The following is an 11,709-nucleotide window of genomic DNA, read 5'->3' on the forward strand; positions in this document are numbered from 1 at the left end:
AGGGAAGTAGATCAAAGAAGAATTATTCCAGAAAGGCCTCTGCTGCTGGAAAAGCTCTTAGAGTACACCCCCACCTACACCATAGATTCTTTTTTTTTTTTTCCTGGAAGATGTAGAATTGGAAACCCCTGTTCCTTATGTTTTGGCCACTGTGAGAGTGTTTCCTAGGTGCGCTGTGGTATGCAGCTGTGTTTGTGTAAAGTGCTAACAACTAGTTTCTCTGCCCACTGGATGATGGTAAAGACTGGGGTTCAAAAAGGCTGCTCTGGCTTTCAGGTGGTCCTTACTTGAGCCTGTGGGCTTCTTTTCATAGGTCCTGGTGTAGAATGGCTTTAAAATACGAAATAAAAGCCACTTTCCAAAGATCGCTGATGTTTTTCAAAGAAGAACAAAAGTGAACTTGCTAAGACATATTCAAATACAAGCTGTTAGTTTCTCATTAATCTAAGTTGCCCAAACAAAAGCTCTGCTGGTAGAAAGAAAGACGTATTATATAGCAGTGTCGAGGATGCTAGCAATTTTCTTAAAAATGCACAGTTCCATTGGTCTCCTTATGGGAAGCTTCCCCCTGATCAGGTGAGAGTTCAATTTCCGTTTGACTTTTTAAATGCCATATGGTCATTATCTAAACCCTTTTCACTTTCCTTGAATCCCTGCCCCATACCACTGGCTGGGTTACTGTTTTGCTTTTCTTATTTCCCCTTGTTTAATTGCTTATCTCTTCTTACCCCCAGATTAAGAAAAATATTGTCACTGTTAAAAATGGAAGGAAAATGCAATAACTCCATTGGTGGGAACTTATAAGCTAACCAACCCCAATCACAAACAGTCCCTTTCTAATCATAGTTTGTGGTGGAATGAAAGATGCAATTGTCTGGAAGGGATGAATATGGGATCCATGCTGGCTCAGGGGTCAGAGGTCATTGCATGCAAAGGTCCCTTTCTCTCTGGCACGGCTCCCTTTGTATAGCATAGTTTGGCAGCTATCTCCTTGCACTTCGGCTACCTGCCAGTGCAGCTGGTACTGTGTCTGGTGCAGACAACAAAGCGTCACTCAGCAACCAGCAGCTCTGCATGGGGCCGCTTTTCTCAGATGACAAAGAAAGATGGGCTATACATTCTACCATCGCTGCCCATTAAAAGGACTCTTAAATTGCATTGCTACAAGTTATTGTTAATTATGTAGTAGTCACTGGAGCTGTAGGAGCTTTCCGGGGAGGACAGTGCTGCTATATGCTGGGAGAGGCAAGTGGGGGAGGGTGAGATGTTGAGAGAAGGGGTCGGGTATGAAGCAGGGACTGGTGGTGGAGGGGAAGCTCATCTGCAACGTAAATCCCAAGTGGCATGAATAGGGTGAGCCCTTGCTTCTGAGGATGGGCTCTGAAGGTTGGTAATGTGACTGAGGAAGAAGGAATCAGTCAGCTGAAAGAATCTGATATATGCAGTTTGGAAATTGTCCTGCCCACCCTCCATTCAAAAAGCAGCACCAGAGGTTTCCAGCATTTTTATTTTTTTTAAGAATAATTTTAAGCAATTTATCACTTGGCTGTAATGCATTCGCTCTGGGCTGAAATCAATAAGTCCTGCAATGTGGAGATAAGGCCTGTTTGAAGGTTGAGGAAAGAGGACCAGAGGTTGCCTATTGTCAAATAGCCAGAAAATTAAAATTAAGGAGATGTGTTTACCCCATGCGGCCAGCTGGGGTAGGAATACAGCTCAATGGGTGTTACTCACGTGTTTCAAGGGAGCACTCTTTGAGATGTTTTTACTGCAAGGGTCCAGGTCCATCTACTGACATTAGAAAAAAAAAAAAAATTAGTATATCCACGTGCCCCCAAACAGGGGAAGCCTCTGCACTACTTCTGTCCAATTCCTTTGTACTGTTTTGAGTCGCTATTTGTTTTCTCATTCACTGTCCCTCTAATGACTCCTAAGGCAGTGACTCAGGTTTTCAGGTCTGGTAATTCATTTGTGTGTCCCTCAACAAAGAATAAAAACACACACGGTTTCCAAAAAAGGGGTTGGTTGTGGGGCTTTATCAGTCTTCTTTGGCTGATTTTGAGGTTTTTGGCCATTGAAAGGAGATGACGCTGCTCGCGAAATGTCTGGCAAGTTTTTCATGATATGTACCAAACTCCAGCAGGGAGAGGATCCCAATTCGGTGTTATTTCATCGCAACGACACAGCAGCGCTACGTTTTGCTCCTCCCCATCCCCCATGCTCCCCCCCCCATGCTGCACCCCCTCCGTCCCACACCCCAACCCCTCCTGCCAATCCTCTCCAGATTAAAAGAAAATCCAAGGGGACAGGGTACAAGGGGGGCAGATGAAAGTCCACAGTCTTTAGTTTCTATCTTTCCTTCTCGTGTCTAATTTTTCGCTTCTTGGTTGCTCTGATCTCAACTATTTGCAATAGTTATATATAATTTAACATTATACAAAAGTATTGTCATATCAAACATAGTGAAATGGATTCCAAAAACACCATCTGGTATTTGGGGATGCACTGTGAGTTGGGAACGTGAGAAGAGATATTCTTTGCCACTTTGCTTGGGACCCAGCCATTAGCAGTGTAATTGCCAAGAAAAGGTGACAGGCTCCAGGCTTAAAACAAGTGGGTTCCTCCCCCTGTGCCTATTAACTCTTGTGAGTCCTAAACCACATTTAAAAAGACTCTGAGGACAGAGCAATTTAGAACAAAAAGGTGGGGGGAGAGAAGGAAACGAAAGAAAAAGGGCTGCAGAATGTAATGAAAAATAGCAAAAAAAAATAAATAAATAAAATATCCACCATGCCGCTGTTGTGGTTTGATTAAGAAAAACAGAATAAGAGGAAATAAAGTGAGTCAGAGACAGGAGGGGGAGGACAGGGGATCAGGTTAATTGTGCTTTAAAGTTATGGGGGTTTTCAGTGGATTTGCATGATGAGAGTTTTAGTCCAAAGCCTGTTTCAAAATCCTCATTAGTTTCCTCTAATCCACCTAAAATTATGAAGGCCTAGATCGTGAAGGTCAACTGGGACGCTCAAACCTACTTAATTTCACAGAGGTTGTAACCACTTCTCTATACGGAAAGAGAGTTAATAACTTCGACTTGTCTTCTGAATCTGCAGGTTGGGAGACCGCAGTATGGGAGAAACAAAGAGATGTGGACTACATTCTTTTATAGAACTGTTCCTTGCATAACCATTTTGAGATGAGAACAGTTGGGGTGTGTTTTTGTTGTTGTTTTTTGGTTTTGGGTTTTTCTTTTTTTTTTTTTTAATGTAAAAGTAAAATAAATAATTAAATGAGAACCCCCTCCTCTGTATCAAGGAAAGGGAGTCATCCTACTGGCCAAAATCTGAGAGAGGACTTCTTTGCAGGAGATAAAAATAAGGAAACAGCCGGAGGAGGAAAAAAAAAAATAGAGCAAAGCCGTCACAGCTCTGTTCGATCTGGCATTCACAACCAGGGTCCGTGTCTGTTTCAAACTACAAAAATAGTTTACGAGGGTCACAGTCATTTTTTTTTTTTCCTTCCACTCAGCGTGTCAGAAGTTGGGATGTGCGACCCAGAACTGCCATTCCATTACACGGAATAAAATGATATCTGGTGGGAGGATCGCGCCTGCCAAAGAAGACACCGTGAAAGCGAACCCTCTCAGTCTAGCTCCTGTTTTTAAATATTTATATCTCTGGCAGACTTTTTGGGGGTAGAGGAAACTGAAAGCTCTTTTGCTATCTGTCATTTCACCCAGGCAGGGGAGAATCACGACTTGATTTTCCTCGAGTTTGGCACTGGGAGCAGGCAAGGGCGTTTCTTTGGGGGGCGGTGAATTTCTCTTTGTGGAAAAATGGCCTGGACCAAGGATTTTTTTTTTTTTTTTTTTTTTTTTTTTACAAGAGCCAACAGCCTCTTTCCATACAGACTTTGGGGCAGGGCCAAGTTCCCATTAGCACTGCTGTTACACCTTGGGTCTGCCTTGCAGCCTGCCCAGGCCGGCTGTGGTTGGCCTGTTAGGAAACCTGCCTGGGGAAACCGCCACCAACCTGGGGTGCTGGGAAGTGGATAGTGCTAGAAACTGGGCCATCGGGCTTGCCAGCGCGCCTCCAACACAAATTCTTTTGGTGATCCTCGGTTTTCTTCTTCCCACCCCAACCCGGATTTCCTTACCAAAGTCAACTGACAGCTGCTGCCTCTTCAGCCTCACCTCTACCCACTTCTTAGTTCAGGGCCTAGAACCCTGCATGAACCTTCTAACACTGTGGGGACACACCTAGCAGTGGTTGAGAGCTTGGGTTTTAGAATCAGATAGTCCTGCATTCTTCAGTCTTAGACTCCTAGTTCGGTGACCCAGGGTGAGTTATGCAGCCTCGGCAACAAAATAACAAAATAGAACAGCCGTTCATTATTTTTTTTCTTTTATTTATTTGGTACTGGAGATGGAGTCCAGGGGCCCTTTACCACTGAGCTACATCTTCAGCCCTTTTTATTTATGTGTTTATTTATTTTTGAGGCAAGGTCTCGCTACGTTGCTGAGGCTGGCCTTAAACTTGCATTCTCCTGCCTCAGCCTCCTGAGTCCCTGGGATAACAGGCATGAAAACCCAGAGGAGAGTAGCTCATTTCTAACAAAAATGTGGTGTAGTCTAAGTGAGATGGTTTGTAAAGAGTCTAAGACTACTCATCTGGTAATCACTCAGTATACTAGGGTTATTGTTATCACAATCAACAAATGCATATGGTTGCATCCAAAAGGCTTTTAAAGCATCCTTTTCTGTACCAAGTACTGAACTAAGAGCTAAGGAAGCAGAGATCTGACACAGAACTGGCCCTCAGGGAGTTCTCCATTGGCAGATACTGATTCAACAACCACAAAATAGCTGCAACGTTCTTCCTCCACTCACATGCCTTTTAATTTCCAATTTTTATAAGATTTTCTACAGCATCATTTGGCAATCACAGTAACAACAACAATTGTAAAGTAATGACAGTTTATTCAAACTTTCCATGAGCTAGGCCCTGTAATAATGCCTTCACAACTATTATCTCATTTTATTCTTCAAGTATGCTTTTAAGCATGATTACAAAACTAATCTGGAAAGGCTGTTGGAGACCCTAAGTAGCCTGCACAGGAATACGCAGCTAGGAGTGTGTCCGAATCAATGAAAGACAGGAATCCCTTCCTTTTGTTCTCTCGATCCAAGACTCTAGGATTTTACTCCAATTCTGACAGCGACTAAGAGTCACTATAAGCTATTTCAGAAGAGACAGAATGAGCTATAACATCACAAAAATTAGTCTTTCACCTAATTTTTTTTTCAAAACTGACTATGTGGTTTGGATGCTCTGATAGACATAAAATTCAACACAAATTCTTCCTTCAATGAGAAAATCTACAAGATTAAAGAAAGCCTGTTTATAAGTAGCCACGGGGGTGGGGGGGAGTGGGGGGGAGTAACATATCACATTAGGGAATATCAGGAGATGGTATTTCTGACCTCCATTCCCCCCCACCCCCGCCCCGCTAGAACGGTGCCAGAAGAGACCATCAAGGAAGGGCTTGAAGTGCAAATGATAATGAGTGTGCAGAAATGATGAGGTGGAGAGAAACATATGAGCAGAGGCTTACAGGTAGGAGTGGGTCAGGTGTGTGCTGATCAGAGTTCAAAGTTCTTGCAACAGACCCAAAGAAAGCTAATGAGCACACAAACTTGGAGATTGGAAGGACTGAAAGAAGATGTTAGAGGCAGTGGTACCTTGCCAAATTTTATGCACAAATTTGTTGCTTAATAAATATTCCTTGATGAGGACAACATATGCTGTTACTTAATAAATATTACTGATGAGGAAGGCATGTGCTGAGCTGATGAAAAAAAAATTACCCAATGCTCAGTCTTTTTATGGGCTCCCAAGGAATCCAACACTTATTAAGCAAATACCCTGCACCTCTGCACTAGACTCGGCACAGAAAATACAAAAATGAGCAAGACATAGTCTGTTCTGTCAATCTAAAAAACAAGCAATTAGAGATTCTCCAAAGAATAACGATATTTATTTTGGATCAGCAGAGCATTACAGCGGGAATACACACATCAGAGTAAACTATGGGTATATTCAAAGAGGTTGGGGCCAGGGGAAGTTTTTAAAGGCCAAAATGAGGAGGATTACATCAGCTATTTTGAAACAATAATCCTCAGCCACAATGATTAATTACAATAGTGGCGTCAATGGAGGTTGAACAGACAGTTGCTGGGCAGATGTCCTTGTAGAAGTACTTTTTATATAAGGTTGCGGTGGCCTCTCTGCAAGCTTGTGGTTTGGCAGTCTTTTGTGATAGTTACTATCAGGCAATCATGTGTGAGAACCTTTCCTTCATAACCTCCTGGCTTAATTTACTTTTTTTGTGTGTGAGGGTTGACATAAGCAACTCCATTTTGATTCTGTCTACTTTCACATTTCTTTCACAGTTCCTTTGAGAAGTTCACAATCCAGGGGCAGAGGCAATCATGTGAAGTAATAATTGTAAAATAGAGTAGCAGGACAGTTCAAAATTATGATTCAAAGGGCCCGCGAGCCTAGGCAGTGAAGTTCATAACACTGAGAGAAAACAGCACAGTAAGCTCCAGGTTAGAGTTGAGGACTGAAATTCATACTCCTCCCTTACGTCAAAGCACTTCGTGAATCTACAAAGCTCTGTGAAAATGTTACTTGTCACTTCCCTGTTATTTTTCACAGCCACAACTTCAAGGCTGTCAACCCAAGGGGAAACAAGAGCTTTATTTTTTAGAGTGGGATGAACATTTTAAATATGATCTGATCCGCTTGTTTTCAGATATTGTGGAATAATATGTGTGCTCCTAATTTATTGATAATTTTTTAAAGAAATTTTTTTTAATATTTATTTAGTTGTAGATAAACACACAGTATCTTTATTTATTTTTATGTGGTGCTGAGGATTGAACCCAGGGCCTCACATATGCAAGGCAAGCGCTTTACCACTGAGTTTTTTTTTTTTTAGAATTTTAAATTGATAATGTTTACTTTTTCAAGTTCAACCATAAAGAGAAATTAGTTAATTCTGATTAACTCCAACATTGGGTGTTGGAATTGTGGATCATATTCGCCAACAGATCAGCCTCAGTATTGTCTTTATTTCAGCACTTTGTTTTGAATGCCCTGCCTCATGCAAATTGATTGCACTGATAAGTAGTCAAAGTGGTAACATCTGTAGGCTTTTTGTTTGTTTTTTGTTAACAGCTTGACTTATAATCTCAAGATACTCTTCATTTATTGGGGCCAGAAGCTCAGAGGCAGGGGAATGAGACATTTCCCTTTCAAAGTTGAACCTGTAATGATACTTATGATGGCTCTATTTCTTGTTATATATTACACTCGGACATTAGGAGCCCCAAATTTGCACTAATTTGTCTATAGGAACAATTTGTGGGGATCAGACTTCATGAGTCGCAGGAAAATGAATTTGATTATTAAAGTGTCACAGAAGAACTGGTCAAGCAACCTATGGGCTATTTGCCTGGTGTTTACTGGGATATCTGTAACTCACTCATAAAATTTTAGGTTAAATGTTGGAATTCTAGAATGACCACACTACAGGACTACAATCTTCCTAATCAATGACATATTGCAGGAACTTAGAAGATATATGCAGACATATTGTTATTTTGTTTAACATCAAAGGGATTTTACGGGGCATAGGATTGTTGGCCCTTTCTTCTTTTCTCTATTAAAAATATGATGAAAATTATTTTTAATTAAATATATTGACAGAGATTGTTGAAGTTATTTTCTGAGCTCATACAAAATTTATTAGCTTAACAGTTTGAACAATTAATTATGTTGATGGTCTCTAATATAAATATTATATATGTATACTGTACATATATATATATATATATATGTTATGTATACGCATATATCTACACACACACATAAACTTAAGAATATTCTTTAAGGGAAATATGAAAATCAGACATAAGGAACGCAAAACTTACACTAACATTAAAATATGGATTTTTATTTCAATTTACAAAACAGTTAAAATATGTTATAAAGTGAAATTCACATCTACATCTTCTACAACAACAACAACAAAAAGCACTGTTCTACTCCTAGACTTTTGAAATTGATCATGTTTAAGCTTCTTTTAAGTGGTCCACAAACACTTTTTATTAATGAAATATTTCTTTAAATGTGTGTTAAATATTGGTTTTCCCATTTGCTGTCATGATCCACATTTTATCTTACTACTAAATGGTTTCTAAAACTTAAAAAAAAGTGAATTGGCTTAAAGTAAAATATTGAGTAACACAGGTGAATATTGAAAAAAAAAAACTATGGGGATAATAGATGCAAGACAGAAGTTCAGCAAACTTGTTTAACACATTGCGCTTGTCAATCCCAGCGAGAAACTGGATAGCCCAAAAGTATTATTTGTTGGTGAGTGAAGTCTTGTCTGCATAGACCCTCATTCCCAGGCCAGGGATGCTCTTTTTCTCATGCTGTAAAAGCAAGACAACCCTGTCTGCTCCAAGCTCTAATGGCCTTGTCACCTACCACCTGTGGCAAGCCAAAAAAGACTGAGTCTTTATTGACAGTCGGAGATAAGTCAAGGCCAAATATCTGTAAGTACAACTTTTTAGGACTTTCTGGAGCATCTCTGGATGCTTTTAATGGCTAAGTATGGAAAACATGATATAGAGGCTTAACATGTACTATAAAAGCCTACTTCAGCTCTCCCTACAAAGAGGACAGCTGTCTCCTACTCGGTGTTAAGGCCACCCACAGACCTCTTGTGGTGAAGCCCAAGATTGTCAAAAAGAGGACCAAAAAGTTTGTCCAGCACCCATCAGTCTGATATGTCAAATCTCAGCATAACTAGCAGAAACTCAGAGCTATTGGCAATAGGGTGCAGACAGGAGTCCAGGGCCAGATCTTGATGCCCAGCGTTGGTTACGGAAGCAACAAGAAAAGGAAACATATGCTGTCCAGTGGCTTCCGGAAGTTTCTGGCCTACAACATCAAGGAGCTGGAACTCCTGTTGTTGTGTAACAAATCTTACTGTGCTCAGATTGCTTATGATCTTCCCTACAATAACTGCCAAGCCATCATTGAAAGAGCAGCTCAGCTGGCCCCTCAGTCACCAATCCCAATGTCAGGCTTCTCAGCAAAGAATCATTTTCTTTGTAGAAGAAATTCTACAAATTCTCATTGTAGAAGGCTCATGTTCACATTTCATTTGTGTTTAAATAAAACCATAGAAACTGTCAAAAAGGCAGAGGAGGCCATATTGACTTTTATTTAAAAATTCAACTATAGCATTGTCGTGGTTTGACCCAGCAACTCACCCAGTTCCTACATTCTGCCTTCCTTGGAATCTTAAAGCAAGAGTCATCCTGCATTACTTCCCTATTCATCTCCAGCAAAAAGTTTTAGCATTCCCAGCAGAGAACCTAAGAGTCATTCAGTTTGGGTCCATGTAGTTCCTATGTTGCATTCTTAAACCAAAACTGTGACCACAGGATGGAAGACACTTCTTGAAGTAACCAACTCATGTGTTCCATATGCGATCTGGAACCACTGAGGCTCCAAAAGGTAAGCAGAGGCTGTTGGGATCAGAGATCAGTGGGAATGAAGACTGATGTGAAGAGAGAGCAGTAATGCCACTGTAATGGAAAGTCTTTGGATTTCATTTGGAAAAGATTTTAAATGCTTTCAAAGATATGTCATGGTCTTCAGTGATATTTATGAAATAGTCATATGCTAGGTATAAAAGTGGTATACCTCCAGCTACCTCAAGTATGCAGGGCCAGTGTCTACAAGGATATCTGCATCAATTTCCTGCCTTCCAGGCTGGACCTATGCCTCACAGAAGGACTCGCTGATTGGTGGTTTCATAAAATGGGAAGCTTGTAGTACAAAGATAATCCAGTAGCTGGAAGCCAAAACAAGAAAGAAAGTAAACCTAGTTTTGCTATTTGGAGTTGAGATAGGAAGTACAGGGGAGTTAAATGGCTCTGAGAGGCAAATGGGCTGTTTTCTAAGGAAGTCCTGGCTCCCCTTCTAGTCCTGCCCCTCCCCCACCGGCCCCACCTTTTATAGGTCTCCCAAATACGTACACAGTGTAACTCCTGGCCATCCCTAAAAAGAAATCTGCCACAAGGACAATCTCTCCATTGTGCAAAGTTTTGACCTTGGAAGTGAGGATACATTTTCTTTTAATTTTTTTAGTTGTAGATGGAGACACAATACCTTTATTTTGTTTATTTATATGGTGCTGAGGATCGAACCCAGTGCCTCACACATGCTAGGCAAGCGCTCTACCACTGAGCCACAACCCCAGCCCAAGGATACATTTTAATAGCAATCAGGAAGGGGTACAGTTCCCATGCAGGTGAATTTCATCCAGTCCTTGGTAGATAGGATTAGGGAAATCACTGCATCTTTTCCTGACAATGTAAATGTCAGAGGATGCTTTCTTCTTTTATAATCGGAAGATTAGGATATTTAACTAAAATGTATGAAACTGGAGGCAGTCATCCGAATTATTTTATCCACCCTCATATCAAACTCATAAGGTATATATTTTACCCCATTCCACAGTTAAATAAATAGAGGCTCAAAGAAATAGGAGCATCATTCCCTATCATGTGGACAACATGCTGTCTCATGACCCCCAACCTGTGCCTTTTTTCTCAGAGTTCAGTCTCTGTCAAATGAGGCCCCGGGTTCCAGAAATGACTCCCAGGTCCCTGCAGCCTCCTGGGCTTCAGCATGCTTCTGTTGAGCCCTCCTCTTCCGTCTGTGAGGTCCAAATTCTGGGCAGATGTCTCTCACCATATGCTGGGGGTGATTTAACAAGGCCAAATGGGCAGCCCCGTGGTTAGAGGCACTCTCTGTTACATCTACAGCACAGTTGCTGCCGCCTGCCTGGCCTGTCCCAGCGCTAGCCCGCTCCTTCTTGGAGACAGCAGCCTGCAATTGCAGATGCCAAGCAGCCGAAGATATTTTTAAAGCTACAGCATCTGGCTCCTTGGCAGCCTCCACCCGCTGGTGGGCCGGGTGTTTCAGAGTTGCCTCTGGGCACTTCACATGGTTTGGCATCTGATCCATTGTCTAGGCTGCCTTTTAGAGCTAAGCTGTTTTTGTTGGGGGTGGGGTAAGGGGGTGCTCCTTGAAACCCACTTTTGATTATGACCTGGGTCTCCCCTTTCGGTGACATCAATATGTCTCTGGATCTTTTGTGGCTTTTTTTTTTAAACTTCCCTTAAAAAAAAAAAAAAAAAAGAGTGTTGAAAGAATGAAAGAAAGAACATTTCCCCTCTGCCAGAGTGGGTTTGAATAGAAATTGCTCGGTAGCTGTGCAGCTGCCCAAATCTTGCCCACCCTGTCCACATTCTGACTAGCTCAGAATGCAGTTTTCTTGGCATCCAAACTTCCCTCCGGCTTGACTATTCCTCAAATGTCTCCCTGGGGAGGCGAGGGATTTCTTTTTTCTTCCCTTCTTTTCTTTTTCTTTCTTTCCTTTTTTTTTTCTGTTTTCACAAAAGATTCTGAGCCTTCCTGTCTACATCCAAATAGCCATTTAAAAAAATTGAAGAAGAAAGAAAAAGACAATGACACTTAATTCCCCTTGGCAAACTGTATTAAGTTTTTTCTTTTTCTTAGAAAGGTACAGTTTAGGGAACACCCGCTCCCCAGCCCGGAAACT

General features: G+C 41.3%; 1 pseudogene; it reads left to right on the forward strand.

Annotated features, from left to right (window-relative positions):
• Window positions 1-9,188, forward strand: part of LOC114100282 (large ribosomal subunit protein eL32-like) — a 35,215-nt pseudogene extending 26,027 nt beyond the window's left edge.
• The last annotated feature ends 2,521 nt before the right edge of the window (window positions 9,189-11,709 follow it).

The sequence above is a fragment of the Marmota flaviventris genome, chromosome 10 (assembly GCF_047511675.1).
Source record: "Marmota flaviventris isolate mMarFla1 chromosome 10, mMarFla1.hap1, whole genome shotgun sequence".
NCBI classification, from domain to species: Eukaryota; Metazoa; Chordata; class Mammalia; order Rodentia; family Sciuridae; genus Marmota; species Marmota flaviventris.